Source organism: Protopterus annectens, chromosome 8.part0, assembly GCF_019279795.1.
Source record: "Protopterus annectens isolate FY-2018-M chromosome 8.part0, PAN1.0, whole genome shotgun sequence".
NCBI lineage: Eukaryota > Metazoa > Chordata > Ceratodontiformes > Protopteridae > Protopterus > Protopterus annectens.
In genome coordinates, this window is record NC_056741.1 from 45275235 (window position 1) to 45295500 (window position 20266).

The window sequence follows — 20266 nt, forward strand, 5'->3', positions numbered from 1 at the left end:
CTCACTATGCAGCTGGTGCATGTCCTATATTCTAACTCACTATGCAGCTGGCATGTCCTATATTCTAACTCACTATGCAGCTGGTGCATGTCCTATATTCTAACTCACTATGCAGCTGGTGCATGTCCTATATTCTAACTCACTATGCAGCTGGTGCATGTCCTATATTCTAACTCACTATGCAGCTGGTGCATGTCCTATATTCTAACTCACTATGCAGCTGGTGCATGTCCTATATTCTAACTCACTATGCAGCTGGCGCATGTCCTATATTCTAACTCACTATGCAGCTGGCGCATGTCCTATATTCTAACTCACTATGCAGCTGGTGCATGTCCTATATTCTAACTCACTATGCAGCTGGTGCATGTCCTATATTCTAACTCACTATGCAGCTGGTGCATGTCCTATATTCTAACTCACTATGCAGCTGGTGCATGTCCTATATTCTAACTCACTATGCAGCTGGTGCATGTCCTATATTCTAACTCACTATGCAGCTGGTGCATGTGCTATATTCTAACTCACTATGCAGCTGGTGCATGTCCTTTCACAATCCAAGGAGCTCACTCACCATCTCCAAATTGCCATGCATAACAGCTCTATGTGGCTGGATCCCTGACCTGCATATCTACTGTTGGATTCTGAGTCTTGTGCTCATATCAGTGACAGTCCTGAACTCACAACAAGGCCACATGACTGTGTGTCTTTCCTATATGGTTGATATGCCCACCACAAAGTTAGTGCACAAGAGATGCTGTGTGGGCTGGGGACATAGGTGAAGCCCATATAGGAATCTCTGGTCCAGGATGTCTGTCATATTTTGATGAGGCTCATGTTCTAAGCCAGTTCCTTTACAGGGGCCTTTGTAATGGTGAATGTGGTTGACCCTTTTTACTTTTGCCATGTCACTTGCACGTTACTATCTCCCCAGCCACACATACCCTGCTCACATCAACCCTATGTTGCCCTGTTGTGCTGGACTGTCCACTAGTGGAACTTGTAAAAACATTGCAACACATAGCACAAATATCAGCCAGCACACACACATGCCTCCATATCCCTCTGTAGCATGCATAGTGGTACACATGGAAACAGTACTACATAATATGCTAGAAGACATACCTTTTAGTGCACAATGTTGCATGTGCAAGCCAGAGGTGCCTGGAAGGACAGATATGCAGATAGGCCTTGATCAATTCCTTTCTTCAGTGATGCAGTTTGCCATAGCCTGCCTCTTAGAAGGGGGCAAGGGAGCCTCTGTTTAAAGTTTCCTGGGGGGAGAGGTTAGTGGTACTCTTTGTTTTTCCTCCAAAGGTGAGGGGGGCTCACATCTTGAATGTGGACTGGATGGTTTCTGCTGGAATCACAGCATCGTTTGCAAATGCTAATCACTGTCAACATGTGTCAGAAACTTGATGCCCACTTTGGAAATATGGAGCAACTTTTGGCATGACTGGCAGGCCCTGCCTCATCAGGCCTCCAGTGGACCAACCATTCCATAATAGAGGCCACCTAGATGAGTGATGTCTGAGTTTATTACCCTCTGGGCCATCCTGGTAGCCATACCAGAAGCCCAGTTATTTCCCTTCCTGTTGAATTCCCTCCCTTACATGTCATTTTTATCCATCATCCAAAAATCTCCATCAGCAGTTATCCAGCCTCTTTAGGTATGGATGTGTCCATGCATTGTTCTCCATATTCCCATCTTTTACATGTATACCATCCCTGTCTGTGTCTCTATTACATGTCTGTCCCTGTTAATAGGTCTTCTCCCACAATCCCACCCATTGCCATCCCTCAGTACCTTCTCCACCCAACGTTCTTTTCTAAAAATTGTAAAAGAGACTCTATCCCTCAAAATTCCCCTCAACCATTCATGCATTATGGTTACCCATCTGTGTTTACCTCCACTTGTTGTTCTCCAATTTCTTATTTTCCTAACTACCCCATTTCTTTCCCATTTCTCTGATGAGCAGGGTTGCCACTTTGCTTTATGCACCCATACTGTGTGTCTGCTGAACACTATGCTAAAGCTCTGCTGCTCTTCTAATAGCTGCTGCACTGAACATGAGTGTGTAGAGTGACATGGGGGTGCTAGCATGTGTTAGCTCGGATGTGTTTCATGTTAGCCAGCCTTACTGTTCTAGCACTACTGCTGTCATATGGTAACATATCACTGCTTGCCCTGTTAATGCTACACCACCATGTTAATCCATTTGGTTGGGCATGCTGGTACTTCCTTATTTAGCTGTCTGGTGCTTCATGGGGTGAGCCCCTTGGACCTCAGTGCTTATCTATGAATCCCACCTCAGAATCTTTACTTGATACCCTGGATATGTTAGCAATCTGTTCCCAGATTTATTTTCTCTGACTTTTAGTCTCAATGCTTTAGAAGTATCTTCAGTCATGATGTTATACTATGTGTCTAGATTAGATTCCACACTCAGTGCATTCATTGTCAGCATTTCTTGCCAACAGTCTGATTTGCACTATTGTCTCACTGTTTTTTAAGTACTTTTCAACTTCAGTAACTTATTTATGTTTTATTTTATCTATTTCAGTTTGATAACCAGGGAAGCCCAATGGGCCAAGAAGAGCCCATTTTCAGTGGAGACCCGGGGAGAAAAGCTTCATTAACAATCATATACACATTAAGTAATAAAATCATTTTCAGAGGGCTGACAATACAACATATTACATTGGAGTAATAAACCCATGCAAACGAAGATTAATGACAATTACAGATACATAAACCAATACAATTGTTTTCAGAAGGTTGAGAATACTGCATAATACACTGGAAGTATAATAAACTATGTAAAGAAATGTTACAAATTTAGATACAAGTAGATATGATAGACTCTATAATATAATCTAAATAGGATTAGGTAAGGTGCAATAGTAGACTGTCCAGTAAGGGTGTAATGTAGGGTTACAGTGGAAAGTGTAGGCATGAGAAGTAGCCGAATCAGCAGATGAAGAAGAGAAGGGTGGGGGGGGGGTATGTTGGAGAGTAGCACAGGCATGCCCAATTAGAAGATAGATGTGAGAGCAAGAGGGATTTGAAATTGGTGTGGTTTGGTGTATTGCAAAGGGAGGGAGGGAGAGAGTTCCAGAGTTTGGATATGGAGCAGGATAGCAGGAGGTTGCCAGGGGAACATGATGGTTTGTAGACTAGTAGGAGGGTTTTGGTTCTCTGATCTGAGTGAGCGGGTAGGAATGTTAGGGGTTAAGGCAGTGGAGAGAGGTCCAGCTCGAGAGTTTGTTAATGAACTTGTGAGCTGTGGTAAGTTTAAGGAATGTCAGGTAGCTGGGTAGTTCGAGCCACTGCAGAGCATGGAGAGAGTGGCAGTGGTGGGATGAGTTTTTAGAGTTGGTAGCAAATTTGCTTATTTTATTTTAGCAACTTCAGTGTATCAAATCCATCCAGCCATCCATACACACCCCTTTTCCCTTTTTGTGCATGAGGTTGGGGTGTCACCGCAACTGTGATAATCATTTAAAGCTAAGGTTCACACTGCTGGGTTTTAACCCTGCCACGGCTGTTCTTCATCACACACTCGTGTTGTATCAAATCTTGTCACTTTAATAGTACCAATAAGTAACCCATATCTATTTAACAGCATGCACATTCTTTCAAGCTTACTTGGCTTCCCCTTTACACTTTTCTTTTTTTGGCAAAATTACTCTTTCTACCACAGATTATGTAACAATAATTAGACACAGAGTAGGTCTCCCTCTCCTGTTTATAGTCACACCTAGTACTCAGGGGTTACACAGTAACTGTGTAGTAACTCCTGTACACGTCTTCACTCTCGTTTTCATCAGCAATGATGTCGTTTTCATTTTTTTATTTTTCCTTTTTATTTGACTTGTATTTTACTGTGTGTACTTCATTTTCCTCAGTTAATTATTCTGAATGTGGATTTGTAATTTCACTCAGTCTCCACCCATTCACATTTTTTGAGAATATTAAATCTGCTTCTCTTAATAGAGTGCCCGCTTGATTGATTATTTTTATAATACAAAGTATTTTGTCTCTATTGGAGTATCATGCAACACACTAAATTCACACTCTCTTGCTTCATTCTTTAGCTCAGTAATGTAATCATCTATAGACCCTGAGGACCTTGTGCCCTTGTGAAAAACAAATGTCAAATAAACAACACTTTTTTTCAAGGCTCAGAATAATGTTTGCCTACTGTCTGACTCTAAGGAAGTCACTTAAACAGACCCAGTGCTCCTGGGCTGAGTCTGAAAAATGCCCATGGGGATTGATGTTCAACTCTAGTTAATAAATACAAATAAGTAAATAAATGTAAACTTCTCTAATTGCTCTTATTCTGCTCTTGAAAGTAAAACTATTACATATCTTCAGTGTGTCTTTTCCAATGGTGTTCACAAACAATTTTCAGGCTTTTTGGTTCTTCCATATTCATAGTGAGGAATACATTTAATTTCCATATCCAAAGCTTTCAGTTTTCTTTTAAATGACTTTGCAATGACAGAATTCCTGATGGTTTCAACTGTTTTTAACTGTGAATTATTCTTTTGCACTTCTAAGTGCACATCTTTCAAAAAACATATATGTACCTTCACTTCTGTAAATATATTAATTCACTTCTGACACCATGTAACATTTGAATGTTACTCAGAATGTTCAATAAATAACAGACACTGTGGATGTGTTGCTAGCTTCCATAAGGTCTTTACTGTGACTTGTTCAAGAAGGAAGTGTATCATGTGACATGAACTTCCTGTGGTTGGGCATTGTGCAAAGTTTTAATTGAGTTTACTGTTCTGGGCTATACACTCAAGTGCATTAGCCTTCCTGTGCTTATTTACTGTATAACTGCATTGTTTAGCCTGATTTAACCAAAAAAAAAAATTCTATCTTGTTTGATAATTTCCCGCCTTTTCTAACTAGAATCGTCCAGTATCCAGGCTTTGCTGGTTTCAGGAATTTAGTTTCAGTGTTCAGAGCTATCCAGACCTTGCTGTGGTAGAGGGAGGTCTTACTGCTTAACAGTGAGAGTGGGAGCATTGTACTGCCTAACACTAGAGGAGTGGTTTCCAGCTCTGAAATTGCAATTTTATTGGCCATTTTGGTCTTATTTCTATCCCTTCCAACTTTCTTGCATAAATACACGCGTTTGCCCGTGTTTGAGCTTGTTTTAGATCAGCAGATCCTGTTTGAGTGTCCTGCAGACTACTACAGCACCAGAAACGAGAAAGAGGGACTGTTTGAGCTAACTGCAAGTACTTTTTACTGAATTTTCTAATGTTTGCTGATTTTAGTCATTTTTATTACCTACACATCTTAGAAAGCTTAAAAAGTAGACTAGCTACTTATTTCACTGTATTTCTGCCTGTAAGTTGTTTTCCAGTTGTGCACTTGCCTTGCTTTATTTAAAAACGTTAAATGTTCAAATTTAACAAAAAAAAAAAAAATTCTATCTTGTTTGCCAGTTTCTCAGTGCCAGAAAGTCTGCTCTTCGAATTTTCCCTTAGAACTAGCTAGTTTATCAGCAGTAGCACTAAAATCTGCATACCTGTGACTAGCACTTGCTCTAAAACTCGCTAAAAAGCACTAAGAAGCCTTAATTTGTTACAAGCACTCACCTCTCCTTGGTAAGAAGGAGAAAATAGCCGTAGGCACTAGACAACCTACAACTGCAAGTACCTTGCCAAAAAGTAAGGGAAAGCAGCTCTTGTACTCCACAAAGATAGCACCTAACCAGGCATGCCCAAGGGTTAGCTTCCGGTGACTTCTCCTGTCCACCTGGTGAATCTGGGCATACTGGGGCAATGCAGCAATTGCCTCATGTATACAGACAACCCACTCCTCCTCCCACCAAACACTACAACCTGTGAGAGATGCACTTACATAGCCAAACTGGAAGCAAAGCTTTCTCCAGCCAAGATTGTGCTAGACAGTCAAGAGGAGAAGGTTAACATCCACGCAACACCTCAAACAACACATAGTCCTTCAAAACCCACACCACCAAAACCGACACATAGCAACACAAAACCCACATATGCAGAGGCTCTTAACATTAATCTGCCCAAGCAACAAGGACCTCTGAAGCTGAAACACAAACAAGCACCACCCCCAAACACAAGCATCACATAGCTCACAATACCAGTGTACCACCCAACAGCAGCCCCTAAGGCAAGACAACGTACCCAACACTTTAGTCATAGGTGACTCTATAGACAGGCACACTGATGTTCCACTCACCAGGCTGAACAAGGAGAAAATGACAGTTAGTTGCCTGTTGGGTGCCAGGATCTGCCACATAACGCATGCTCTCAAGTCACTCCACAACAGGTACAAATATGACTCTGTCATTATCCATGTTAGAGTAAATGACTTGAGGAGTACCTCCCTGGACTACATGAAAAGAGACATGGAAGAGCTCTCAGATCATGTAGCCCAGGCAGGTATGACCCTAGCCCTGAGTAGCATCCTGCCATTGCCCAGAATTATACCACAGTATAAGGACAAAATGACTGACTTCAATAATTAGCTAAGCTTCTGGTGTCATTCAAAGGGGATCCAGTATCTATTTGCCTGGGACAACATGATCGACAAACCACAATGCTTTGCAATCACTGCTAATCACCCTAGGATTCAGGTCACTGGCTAAGGCTCTTGCCACCCCTATAGTGCCTTTTTAAGGCAAGGTTCAAAGGACAAAGCTACCGCTGTAATGGGTACAAGCAAGCAAAATCTGAAGGTAATGCTTACTCAATGCTAGAAGTCTAAACCTCAAGATGCACTCTCGAGGCTCTCCTAAAAATGGAGAACATCGATATCTGTGCAGTAACGGAGACCTGGTTCAAAGCTCCAGAGAGCACCCCTGCAATACCAGGCTACAACTCATGTCATATTTTTTGGCAACTAAACCAGGACCGAAACACTAAAGGTGGAGGAGTGTCCATATTCACCAAGGATATTCACACCTCCAGGCTGGTTGCCCAACACAATGCATCTGAAATTCTCCAGGTGCAACTAACACTAGGTGAAACTGCAATACAAATTATAGCTTGCTACAGATCCCCCACCATGCCCCAAGATTCTCACTACACCTTTCTAAACATACTGGAAAATATTAAGATACAACCAAACACCCTAATACTGGGTGATTTCAGCTACCCTGCCGTTAACTGGGAAAACTACTCCTGTACCAACACCTTTGCTCAACAGTTCTTGGAATTTATAAATTCCAATGCCCTAGAGCAACTAATTCATAGTCCCAACAGGGGTACCAGTATTCTAGACCTGGTCATTACCAACATGGGAGATTGATGCTCCACACCAGTCGTCACTACCTCGTTGGTCAGATCAGACCATAAGCTAATCACCCTTGACATCCACATCCCACCCCCCTTTAAGGAAACCAGTGTAAAAAACTTCTCCAAAGCCAACTTCATGCTTCTCAAGTCAGAAGTAACAAACTTCATGACACCCATGCAGATGGGAACTGGAAGTTCAGCTGCTGAATCCTACATTAAGGTGCTGTACGAGCACTTTCACTTGTGCATGGACTGAGCCATCCCAAATAGAATCAAGAAACTGTCCTCTAAAAAAAGGAAGCCAATCTGGTGGTCCTCTGCCATAAACAAGCTATACAACAGATGGAAGAAACTGTTTCAGAAAAGAGGAAGAACCCAGGATTCAAAAAACTCCCTCACCAGCCTCAGTAGAAAGCTAAGATCCTTCATAAAGTCTTCCAAAGCTAGTTACGAAAACAAAATTGCCAAAGATTCCAAAGACAACCACAAAGCATTCTATAGCTTTGTCAAGAACCTAAATGGAAATACTCAGATCTGCTCTGAGTTACAGTAGAATGGCACTAGATATACTGATCCCAAGGATATTGCCAATATCCTGTCAGATTCAGTGCCAACTTCACCCCCCTCTCACCCCCTAAAGGGTCCATCTCAATACTGAAAGAATGCCAAATTCTGGTAATCACAGGCACTTGGGTAAAAAACGCACTCTCCAAAGTCAAGAATACAGTATCCATGGGACCAGACGACAACCTGGGCTGTGTACTGCATGAACTACAAAATGAACTGGCACCTCACCTATGTGTCATGTTTAATCATAGCCTCAGCTCAGGCTTCGTGCCCACAGAGTGGCACACAGCTACAGTCATTCCACTCCACAAGGGGGGATCCACTTTGGACCCTGAGAACTACTGTCCCATCAGTCTGTCAAGCCTGATCTGCAAGGCCATGGAATGTATTATCATGGAACTATAAACAAAGACATTGGCAACCTTCAAACACTGGACCCCACCCAGTTTGGGTTCGTGAAGGGCCGATCTTGCCTCCTGAACTTGATCAACTTCTTCAAATCAGTCTCCAGAGCCGTGGATGAGGGTAAGGTGGTTCACACAGCCTACCTGGACCTTACCAAGGCTTTCAACACTACCCCCCACCCTGGAATCATAGATAAACTTACTAAGCTGGGCATTAATCCCTGCGTCACTCGATGGGTTGCAAACTGGCTTACTGACAGAACACACACTGTAAATGTAGCCGACTCTAAATCCAGCTCCAGACAAGTGACAAGTGGTGTACCACAGGGTTTTGTCCTGGGACTACTCTTGTTTGGCATCTACTTCTCTGATGTACAGGCCAACACTAAGGGACGCTGGCTTACAAAGTTCGCAGATGACTGCAAGCTGGGAGCCATTAATGAATCCCCAAATGATGTGGATATACTACAAAAAGGCCTTACCGAAACATATGCCTGGTGCCAGAGCAATGGGCTCAAGCTAAATGACAAAAAATGTCTAGTTGTCCCCCTTTGGGAAAAACACGTACCTGTGAAATACCACATAGGTGGCAGTACACTAAATACCAAAAGTGTGATAACAGACCTAGGGACACAGGTGGACAGTGGTCTCACCTTTGATAACCACATAGCCACAACAATTAGAAAATCATTCTACGTGGCACACCTCATCACTAAGAGCTTTTCATCCAGAAAAAAGGAGGTCATTGTCCCTCTGTACTCATCCCTCATTAGACCCATTATAGAATACAATGCCCCGTTTGGTATTTACCTCACAAGACATCTATAGCAACTAGAAAGGTCGCAGAAATACCTCACAAAAAGAATCACAGGCCTAAAGCAGATGCCTTATGCTGACTGTCTAAAGAAACTCCAGCTATACTCTGTCATATATCGCCTACTCAGAGGTGATCTCTGCCTAACATACAAGGCCATGTCAAACCCAGAGTTGTTGGGCATGCTACACTTAAAGAAATCCCAATCCCTCCAAGCCACATGCTCCAGGGATCTTAACCTTGTCATGACGATGAATAGAACATGCTGGAGGGATAAGTTCCTTACCCAGACACTCCCCATGCTCTGGAATAGGCTGCTCATACATGTCAGGCAGAGAGCGCCTCAATGGCCCTCTTCAAGAGGAACTTTGACAATTGGATGGGAGATAGGAAATTCACTCCGGGGATCACATCAGTAGCCCTTCTAGACAGGGGTCCAGGAAAGTAAATATTTGTGGGAAGTAATAGCCAGGGAATCTTTATGGCTAGGCTTGTATAGGCCCTAGGGCCAATCGGTTCATAGGTAAGTACTAGGCTATGAAACTATACATTGACAGAGTGAAGTCGCTGTTACTGTACTCACTAGCATACAGACTACTTAGAGAAGACATGTGCCTGGCCTACAGAGCAATCTCAGATCAAGACCTAATGGAAATGCTGCACATGCAGAAGTCAAATAGGACAAGGGTCACCCATTCCATGGACCTTAACCTGGCCTGTGACATATATAAGACCTGCTGGAGAGACACATATGTTTCTCCGAGGTTCCCACTCCTCTGAAATATGCTACCAATTCCCATCAAACAGAGCCCCTCTATGACCCTGTTTAAGTGTAGCCTGGGTGACTGGATGGTAAACTGTAAACTCCTGCCAGAGATTTTACCTATGACCATCCTAGATATGGGCAGTCTTTGCTAATTAAGATCTCGGGTTTTGGCAAGATCCTTTATATTGGGTTTCTCTAGTGCTATATTGGGTACACATGGCTAGGCTTATAAAGACCTTTGGATCAACAACCCAGTAACCACCTATGAACCTATAATCTGTTTACTTGGGAGGTAAACCAGTTTAAAAAAAGATCATTTTCAGTCTTGGCTAAAGACCACTGCATACTCAAATATTTACACAGTAGTACTTACCAGTATGGTAAATTCATATCCATGATCAGTGTTCCATTGTACATGGGCATAGCCCAGTTAGGCTAACTTGATTAACAAAAGCTAATTAAAGACATAAGTAAAAAAGGCTATTCTATATACATTATAGGTACTGAGGAGATTACATACCCAAACCTGGAGAAGCATTACTCCTGTGACCTTACATTTTGCGAGTGGATTCCTGACAAAGGATTAAAAATTCCTAAACATTTGGAAGAATTAAATGGACAGAAACCACTGGTTTGCCAGATGACATCTCTACAGACTGCATCTTTTGATGCCTGAGACCATGTATCACGAACAGGTAAACAAAAGGGCCTCAACTCTGTTAAATTGCAGTAGGACACAGTTTAGTCACTGCTGATCAATGTTTGACTGAAAGCCCTTAGCTTTAATATCAAGCCATTATAGGAAACAATTTAGAGATCGAGTCTGCTAGAAGTATTGTCAAGATTCTGGCTGCACACAAGAGGTTGACTGCTCCCCCACCCCCACCCCAGTACAGCATGCCTGTGGCAGACACTGCATAATTTGAATGTATTGTGTTACTAGGTAGGGTTGCCACCTTTTCAAATGGCCAAAGTGGGACATTTTTGGTACAAACATCAGATTTTACAGGCCGATACATACCCACGGTCAGTACAAAGGATAGAACTTAACTTTTTTGCCTAAATAAAAGCTTATTCTTGTAGCATTTTAGTTGCTTATTCTGTTTCTTATAACATTTAGGTATTTTAGATACAGAATAACTGTCTTATGCAACTATTACATAAAATATAGGAAATAATTTTGTCCTAAAATCTCAGGACATTTGCCATTTTTTAATTTTTTTGTCAGGACACAACTGCCCAAAGAGGGACTGTCCCTCGTAAAGTGGGACAGGTGGTAACTCTATTACTAGGTGAGGTGTCAATTTGTAGGCATTACTCGGTAGTCTAGAACAATGGGATACAGCATGCTAAATCAGTACATGCATACCAGAAATTAAAACCAACTAATAAATGGGGAAAATATAAATGCTGGTCTGAAACACAAGTACAGGTATTGCAAAATTAATAAATAAGAGTTTCTAAATCTACAAATAGCAATACATAATTCTAGGTGTAGGTTACAGTGAATTAGAAACTGAAACCAAATATAAACAGGAAAATGTAAAAAGTACTAAACACATATATTATTTGCAGAAAAGACAACAGTTTATTTTTGTATAGATTGTGTTGCAAAACTGCAATCTGTCTGCAATGAAAGTTGCCCTCTGGCATACTATTTTATAACAAAACCCCAACTGCTGTACCTCCGGGTAAATGGCAGAAAATATTTCAAGCTTTTTTGCATTTTTGATACAGACAGATTGCTGTCTTTTGTGCAATAATTGAACAATTACCATTGCAACCACGCCATTGAAGGGTGTAGATTCTACCAGGGAAGTTGTGGCAAAGGTCCAAATAAAACATGGGTGGGACTGGCACTGTGTAAGCAAATACATAGGTTTCAGAAAATATTTTAAGGACTGCATGACTGGAACATGTGGTGATGGAAGCTAAAAAAAAACAGAACTGACATAATTCTAGGCTTTAGATGTTATATTCCAGAATTATGGAACCTGACGAACATGAAGCCCAGTGGATATACTGCCATGTAAATACACTAGAAAATGAATTTACTGAAGAAAAGCATGACAAAGGCGAACGAGGATTACATTAACTGCAGATGCCGCCTCCTATAACAACAAGTAGTGCTCAGTTACAGATATCAAGGTAATGATGCCTTTCAGATTCAACATCATCCCTGCTTTTTTACACAGCAAAATCAGACTCCACAATAAATCTTAAACTGTTTTATGATTTAATGCAGACTTGTAAAATAATTACTCTGAAAGTAAGTATACCTTCCACTTCATTAAATCAACTCTTGCACTTTCTGTCAATGTGCACCAGAAATACAAACTGTGCCTGCTTCTCCCTTTTCATTTCATCTCATTGAGTAAATGGTTCTGGTATGGCTTCAGGAGTAAAATTCAATACTTTTAACACTCAGAAATGTCATGCCTAAGTGTTTAACTGACACTGAAATAGAAAACTCATTCTTAGATTTGAAACCTGTTATTTCTGTTTGAAATCATTTTTACAGGGGCTTCCCCTATACTCATAACTCCCCATGCCACTTCATTTTACTAATTCTAATCTTTATGTCCCGAAGAAAAGTGAATTTCTTGTATGCAGTCATGATATGTAAACAAAAACTAAATGTGTTTGCAACTAAATCACACTGGAGCTGTTTACAATTGTTATATTTGAAGTATGTATGTATCTTTTTTTCTTGGCAAAAAATCATAGATCATTCATTCATCTGATGAATCTTAAATTGTTATTTATAAGACTAATATTTACAAGCCGGGTGACACCAGTTGATTACTGATTTCAGCGTTATCACTAAGGATACTTAAATTTAAGAAGCTGAGAAAAGGTGTAACAAGGATGAAAATCATACTTCTCAACCTCTTAGAGCAAGAAATCTGGACAAAGCAATAAATAAAAGTAGGACAAAAGCCCAAAATAGAGACAGTTTTCAAATATTGCTCTTACAAACTTAGAAAGTTAATAAAACAGCAGATTTTGCACTAGAAATAATTTTCTGAAGGATATGAAGTTTGGAACTCAAATGTCTGTCATTATTTTCTAATGTCAGTCTTTAATGATTTGCCACTATCTGCCAGAAAAACTGAATTTTATAAAAATTGACCAAAATATGAAGCAAAAATCTTGACATCCTGGGAAAATCTGTACAGTTGACAGGTATGATAATTATTAACATTGTTTAGGATCACATGATTTTGAAAGTAGTATTTTAAGTGTGGTATACTTGTGCCCGCTGAGAGTTTTAAGGCCAAGACAGAGCATGCAGACAAGTCTCAACAAGGGACAAATGTCTTTTGAGAAATAAAAAAGACAAGAGAACAGGTAGACCTTGGATTCCTGTTTTCCTCAGTCTTGAGTTGAGGATGCATTGTGCCATTGAGTATCCAAGAAAGTTGAAGTCAAGTATGAAGGGGGGAACCAGGCAGGAAATTGTTCCTGTTTAATAAAATTTGGAAGATACTCCCAAAAGCTGAAAAGGAAAGGTGCAGATAAGTGAACCTTACATACACCTATGTGAGTTAAAACCTCTTCAGTGACAATGACACTGCTTTGAAATCCTGTGTGAAGAATTTCTTCAAGGACTGACTGTATTTGCTAAAGCTGCTATAAAGAACTGGACTTTATTTTTATTTTATTTTCTCCATTTGATATAAGAAACCATGTTTTTATTTATGTATTTATTTATATACATCTGTTTACCTGGATGATCCAACTAAGTAAAAAAAAGAAGTTATGTACTCACCATAACGTTCCATCTGAGTAGTTCTATTTCATTTGTCTTCAACCTGTGGGTACCGGATCCATATCAGATCCTTGCCAGTAAGTTCACTATCATCTGCTCTGAGCTCCAAGCTCCTCCCTTTACCCATAATACACCTCCACTACCTTCCAACCCCCAGATCGAGTTTGCTGCCACTTATACTGAGAACCCGACCTGAAAAAACACATTATGCACTTAAAAACTGCAGCCAAACAGGCTGTCCATACAATAAGGCCAGGAGGAAGCAGGAAGGGACGGTTGAAGACAAATGAAATAGAACTACTCAGATGGAATGTTATGGTGAGTGCATAACTTCTTTATCTGAAGTAGTTTACTTCATTTGGTCTTCAATCTGTGGGACAGAATCCCCAGCTACTAAACTCCTGGGTGGACCTCATGGAAGGATATTCCGGAGCACAGCGGATCCAAAGGATGCTCTCCTTCTAGAAGTCAAATCCAATTTGTAGTGAGAGATAAAGTTATGAGATGAGGACCAAGTAGCTGCAGAACAAATATCATCCAATGAGACTCTAGACCAAAAGGCCACAAAAGTAGCCATTGACCTAGTGGAATGAGCTTTCTCCTGACCCGGAGGAACAAACCTTTATCCTTATAGACCTGAAGGATGCACAAGGAAATCCACCTAGCAATAGTGACCTTAGAGACAGGTTTACCCAAAAAGGGTTTAGAGAAGGACACAAACAATTGAGCAGATTTACGAAAGGTTCTAGTCCTGTGTAAATAAAATAGTAACTGTCTATGAACATCCGACAAGTGGAGCCTGTAGTCCATTTTGTTAGCAAAATTTGGAAAGAAAACAGGTAAGTAAATGGTCTGATTGATGTTAACTTGTGATGCAACCTTGGGAAGAAAGGACGGATGGGTCCGAAGGGAAACCCTATCCTTATGGAAAATCATATATGGAACTTTAATAGACCATGCTTGTAGTTCTGAAACCCTTTTAGCAGAGGTTATAGCGACTAGAAATGCTGTTTTCCAAGACAAAAACTTAAGATCTGTGGTTGCTGCAGATTCAAATGGAGGAGCTACCAAAGCTTGAAGAACCATAATAAGGGCCCATGGAGGAACAGGATCCTTGACTGAGGTGTGTAATAGGAAAGTACCTTTAACAAAGGCTTTACACAGTCTGGAAGAGGCCAGAGAAGCAGAATTCTCACCCATGTGAAAATGAGAGATGGCAGCTAATTGAACTTTGATAGTAGAAGAGCTTGCTCCTTGTTGAAATATATTTGCAAGAAAGTTTAGAATGGCAGAGATAGGAGCTGTGAAAGGGTCTAAACTCCTTTGAAAAGCCCAAAAAGAAAAATGCTTCTATTTGCTGTGGTAAATCTTCCTGGTGGAAGACTTATGAGCTGCCACCAGAATAGATTAAGAGGATAATCCAAGAGTCCTAGCAATTAGGGGAACTGCAGCAGCCAAGCCGTGAGCTTCAAACTGTCCAGGTCAGATGAGGAACCCCCGAGGGGTGTGAAATAAGATCCTAAATGGGATCCAAGATCCAAGGTGGAGCCAGAAGATGAGACCAAAGGAAGGGAAACCATACCTGGTGAGGCCAAAACGGGGCAATGAGGATCACTTTGCTCCCCAGTCGACAAGCTTTCTGTAGAAACCTTGGAATAAGAGGTACTGGAGGGTAACCATACAGAAGACCGGGAGGCCAAGCATGGATTAGAGCATCTCTGGGGGACTCCCCTGACTGGGGGTTCAGAGTGAAGAACTCACTGCACTTCACATTGGAAGGAGATGTGAAGAGATCGCAGCAAGGCTGACCCCACTCCAGAAAGATCTGCTCCGCTACTGAATGATTCAGAGACCACTCATAAGGCATCAGTATAGTCTGACTTAACCTGTCCACTAGGATGTTGGACCATCCCGGAATGTGCGTTGCTATGAGAAAGAGACTGGTGGAGATCACCCATTCCCAAACTCTCATGGCCTCATGACAAAGGGGGTAAGATCTGGTCCTTCACTGTTTGTTGATATACCAGATCATTGACATGTTGTCTGATTGAATTGCAATGGTTCCCAGAGGAAGAAAGGCACGAAGGGCCTGCAACACCAAAAGGACAGTTCTCATCTCCAGAACATTTATATGCAAACTGGTCTCGACAATCCTGCCCAAACAATGCCCCTCCACCCAAGTTGGGAGGCATCCGTGGTCACTGTGGCTTGGACAGGGGCTGGAACAAAAGGTCATCCCTCCAAGATTACCGGAGAGTGCATCCACCAAAGAAGGGACGACCTGCAGACTCGACTGAGGTGTATTGGATACAATTGCACCATTAGAGTCCACTGTAGGTTCATAGGTTCATACTAGGCTATCTGCCCTAGGGCATTTATAAGCCTAGCCAGAATGTGTTTGGCTTTCGCCACCCATTTTAAATTTATTTTGCTATGCCCTTTTTCGAGGTTAGTATACTGTGCCTCTGTCTAATAGTGACACAGAAGTGATACCCGGGGTAAACCTACGATCTCCCATCCACTCATCAAGATTCCTCTTGAAGAGAGTCAATGAGGGACTCTGCCTAACCTGGACTGGGATTTTATTCCAGAGTGAAGGGAGTCTCTGGGTTATGAATCTGTCCCTCCAGCATGTCCTATTTATTTCAGTGCTGAGGTTCAAGTCTCTCAAGCGCGTAGCTCGATGGGATTTGGATTTTCTGAGGTGCAGCATGTCCATTAATTCCGGGTTGGACATAGCTTTATACGTCAGGCACAGATCGCCTCTGAACAGGCAGTACTCGCTTGTGTAACTGAGCGCATGGAAGAAGCGTTATGGTCACTGCCATAGAACCTAGGGTCCTCAAAAATGATTCTGCCGAGGGAAAATGAGAACGGTAGATCAGGGAAAAATGCAGCCTCAGGTTTCGAACTCTTTCTGTGGTCAGGAAGATTTTGCACTGTAGTGTGTCTCTCTATGCCCCAATGTAGTCTATCACCTGGACAGGATTTAGAAGAGATTTGGATGCGTTGATTGTAATCCCCAAGTGAAGTACAAGCTTTAAAAAATAATCCCTGGTTTGACAAAGTAGACGCCTGGTGGGAGCAGTGAGGAGCCAATCGTCCAGGTACGGGTAGATCTGAATCCCCTGAAGCCTCAGGTGAGCCGCTACTACCACCATCACTTTGGTGAACACCCTGGGGGCTGTGGTAAGACCAAAGGGTATGGCTCAAAATTGGTAATGATTGACTCCTAGCTGGAAGTGGAGGAACCTCCTGGAGCTTCTGTGCATCTTTATGTGATAGTAGGCATCCTGGAGGTCTAATGAGCACATCCAGTTGCTCTCTTGAAGGTACAGCATGATGGACTGTAATGTGACCATTCGGAATTTTTCTTTGGCAACTGACAAATTCATGGTAGATAGGTCCAGAATGGGCCTTAAGTCCCCCGTTTTCTTTGGCACCAAAAAGAACCTGGAGTAGATGCCCGATCCGGACTGATATGGGGGGACGGGTTCGATGGCTCATTTCTGTAGCAGCTTGGAGATTTCCAGTGCTGCTGCCTCCCTTTGTATGGGTGGTACGTCTGGGAGGTGTTTGGGAGGTATGGGAGGAAATACAAAAGGGACTGACTATCCTCTGGATATGATCTGAAGCACCCAGTGGTCTGATGTTATGGACTCCCATGCCGCCATGTGCAATGACAATCGGCCCCCGACTGCCTCCAGAGTAGAGCAGTCGGGCAACCCCTCAGGGTTGCTGTCCGGACCTGTCTAAGAATGGTTCTCGAGTCCCAAAATTGCTCTGACCCCCTCTACCTCTGGGCCGGCATCTATCCTGTCCCCATCTGCCTCTGGGGGGGGGGAGAAGAGCCCTGAGTGTCCCGGGAATACTGAGACTTCCTGAACCACATCTTCTTTTGCCCTCTCTGATTCTGGGAAAAGGATCTTTGAGGGTTCAAGAAGCGGATTCCGATAGCAGACAGTATCTTCCCATCTTTCTCATTCTGGGCCAAAGTCTCTTTGATGGTCTTACCAAAAAGGTAGAGCCATCATAAGGGCTGTTGTCAAAAGATGCCTTGAAAGTTTCCAAAAACTGACATAATCTGAGCCAAGAGTTGCACCTCATGGACATGCCGGACCCAGCTGCCCTAGCTGCTCCTTAAGTAGCATGTGGAAGGAGTCGCATGGACGTATTGGAAACTGCTTTTAAAGTGTCCATCCTCACGGAGAATGTGTCTTTGTCCTTATGCAACATGGACTTAGGGGGAGACTCAGCCAGTTCCTTGGCCAGGTTGTGCTGTAGTCTAGTAACATGGGCCAGGTAGTTCAGCACCCTGATGGAAAAGGTCACTGATGCATAAACCCATTTCCCTAAGCGGTCCATCATTCAAGACTCTCGGTCGGAGGGTTGAACTGAGGAACTTTTCTGGGCTAGTTCATTTTTAGTGGCTGCTGCTACCACCATAGCATCTACAGGGGAGCCCTTGTTTCACACAGGTCTATCTGAGGGTAGACCCAAGATCTTGTCTGGATGTTTTGGGATTGGTTCCACAGTGTCCAGCTCCTTCAGGCCCATGAGGTGACCAGGTCCACCAGAGGATCTGCGGGAGGGGAAACCCAGGAAGTAGATGGGCCCATGCTGAAAGCCTCCAGGAACACTGATCCATCAGAAGAAGGCTTGGGGGTGGACCAACCTCCCCGCTGGTGTAGGATTTCCATGATGTCTCCTTGGGAGGTGATCTGGTGGAACCTTTCCCATCATCCAAATCTGTGTCCTCAGTGAGGGACTCGGGGGAGTAAGTGCCTCCTCTTACACGTATGCTTGTGAGGCACGTCTCCGGTGGGAGAAACTCGCAAGCCACTTGTTCTTCAGGGAGAACTGCCTGGGGCTCCTCGAGCATGGGCTGTCCCTCTGGTAAAATGATGGGATTCGTAGACAGAGCCGAGGGAGTCAGGGCGGAGTCCAAGGAAATAGTCAAGGGTCACAATCCAGTAGAAAGAACCCTTTCTACCACGTCGAACGCTGAGGGAGAATGAGCCTCCTGGGGCACCATTAAGGAAACCGCTCTCCCCGGATCCGATGCGAGAATCAGAGCCCGGCCTGAAGTGGACGGAGCTCCTGGGGGAAATTTGGCCCGACAACATCAAAGCCGATGGAAAAAGTTCAGATCCCTCAGATCTGACACCCAGGCTCCGGCTCTGAGAGCCACTTGGATCCGAACTGGTCAGATCCAATACATTCCAGGCAGCTGCCGGCATTGAGGAGACAGGTACCATTGGCACCGACCCCCTGACTAAGGCCATCCTTGGATCCAAATACTCTGTACCTGGTGGATGGATCAGAGAAGGAGAAATTGTTGTGAAGAAAGGAAGTGAGTTCCCCCCTCCAGAGGGAGAGGGGGTTGGCAAGGCTCCCATCTGCATCTAATAAATGAATGAACCTTCTCATCATTTTATCCATGTCAACTTCAGATAAAGTACGGGCGGATCTCGACAAGACCACGGACTCCAAACTGGCAGGTCAAGGAACCAAGGCCCTAGATGGTGGTCTTGACTCCTCTGGCTCCGGTGAAAATCTTGGAGATCGGAGCCGAGAGGAGTCACGGATCCTAGCCTGACTTTTGGTGGAAGTAGAAGCAGAAAGGTCCAGGGACCTCTTACATTTTTCTGGTCTATGCTCTCTCTCCTTCTCTCTACTCCTTCTGAACTCCACTTCCACAGGCTTAGAAACGGGAGGTTGAGTCCCAGCCTGGGAGGGAGGAGAAGCAAGGGCAAAAGAGGAAGGACAGCCAGCAACAGCAGCCACTGTGACCAAAGCAGTAGAAGAGGCAGCTGCCTAAGTGGTGGGTAGAAGGCCTTTCGGGGCCAACTTAGCCCTTCTATCCTTAATAGCACGTGGGTTAAAACCCGCTCAAATGGTACAGTCAGTACTTAAATGTGCTATACCCGAGCACATAACACAAAGAGTGTGGCCATCGGCTGATGACAATTTGTGGCCACACTCAGTGCACCTCTTGAAGACAGGCTTGGGGTCAGCCTTGTCTCTGCAGAAGAAAACAGCACACACACAAGAGAAGGAAAAAGAGAAAAAATACTTATTTCCTTCTCAAACCCACTCACCACTCAAAGGCACATAGAAAGCTGAGGGGGGAGGAGAACCAACACACTCTAACAAACTAACACTGATAAACTACAAGAAAACCCTAACACATGATGCACCAGCAAGGGGAGGAGGAGAGGGAACCTACACTAATCAGCTAACACTCAAACAACTAAGAAAAGACTGCTTACTAAACAAATAACACAACTCACAAACTCGGAGCTCAGGATCACGATGCTTCAGGCAAGCCGCGGCAAATAAGATCTAGGTTGGAAGGTAGTGGAGGTGTATTATGGGTAAGGGGAGGAGCTTGGAGCTCAGAGCAGATGCTAGTGAACTTGCCGGCTCAGATCTGATATGGATACGGTACCCACAGGTTGAAGACCAAATGAAGTAAACTACTTCAGATCTATATTCTCAACAGAGGCCCAAGGAGAAAAGCTCCACATTATACATACAGAAAAGATACCTGGGGTCCAAAAAATTAAAAAAATATAATAATTTATTTATTTTTATTTAATATTTATTTACAGGGAGTGTCTGACTTGGAACAAAGCCAA

General features: G+C 43.0%; 1 long non-coding RNA gene across 1 annotated transcript in view; it reads left to right on the plus strand.

The window, feature by feature from the left end:
- The first annotated feature begins 10359 nt into the window (after positions 1-10359).
- LOC122808630 overlaps positions 10360-20266 on the plus strand; it is a 244281-nt gene continuing 234374 nt past the window's right edge. Inside the window, exon 1 of the long non-coding RNA XR_006365807.1 lies at positions 10360-10548. This is a non-coding gene — a long non-coding RNA (uncharacterized LOC122808630). The remainder of the gene's footprint in view (positions 10549-20266) is intronic.